Here is a 1,187-nt window from a genome sequence, read left to right on the forward strand (position 1 = left end):
AGGTCTAACAGGAAAACAGGAGAAACCTAATGGAGGACCTGGGGGAGGGGAAGAGGGAAGGAGAGTTGGGGAGAGAGAGAGATGCAAAACTTGAGAGACTATTGAATGCTGAGAATGAACTGAGGGTTGAAGAGGAAGGGGGAGGGGGAAAAAGAGGTGGTGGTCATGGAGGAGGGCACCTGTGGGGAAGAATACTGGGTATTGTATGGAAACCAATTTGACAATAAAATATTTTTTTAATTAAAAAAAAAAAAAGAAATGGGTAGAGGGGCACCTGGATGGCTCAGTTGGTTAAGCATCTGACTTTGACTCACGTCATGATCTCCCAGTTTGTGAGTTCGAGCTGCAGAGCCTGGAGCATGCTTCAAATTCTGTGTCTCCCTCTCTCTGCCCCTCCCCGGCTTGTGCTCTCATGCTCGTTCTCTCTCTCTCTCTCTCTCTCTCTCTATCTATCTCAAGTAAATACATATTTTTTAAGATGGGAAGAAAACATGAACATTTTCCCAAAGAAGACAGATAGCCAATAAACACATAAAATGATACACAATATCCCTCATCATCAGAGAAATTCAAATCAAAATCACAATGAGATATCATATCACATCAGAATGGCTAAAATCAAAAACAAGAAACAAATGTTGGCAAGGATATGGAGAAAAAGGAATCCTGTGCACTGCTGGTAGGAATGCAAACAGGTGGAGCCACTGTGGAAAACAGTATGGGAGTTTCCTCAAAAAGTTAAAAACAGGGATGCCTGAGTGGCTCAGTCCAACTTTTGATTTTGGCTCAGGTCATGATCCCAGGGTCATGGGAACTGGCCCTACAAAGAACTCTGTGCTGAGCATGGAGCCTCCTAAAGGTTCCCTCCCTCTCTCTCTCTCTCTCTCTCTCTCTCTCTCTCTCTCTCTCTCTCTCTCCCTCTCTCCCTCCACCCCCTCCCCACTTCTCATGCTCTCTCTCTCTCTCTCTAAAAAAGAAAAAGAGGGGAAAAAAGGTTAAAAATAGAACTACCCTATTACCAGCAATCAATTTCACAACTGGGTATTTACCCCAAAAATACAAAAACACCAATTCAAGGGTATACCCGCACACCTATGCTTATTACAGCCTTATTTACAACAGCCAAACTATGGAAGCAGCCCATGCATCCATAGACAGATGAATGCATAAAGAGGATGTGTACATAT

The sequence above is a fragment of the Suricata suricatta genome, chromosome 8 (assembly GCF_006229205.1).
Source record: "Suricata suricatta isolate VVHF042 chromosome 8, meerkat_22Aug2017_6uvM2_HiC, whole genome shotgun sequence".
NCBI lineage: Eukaryota > Metazoa > Chordata > Mammalia > Carnivora > Herpestidae > Suricata > Suricata suricatta.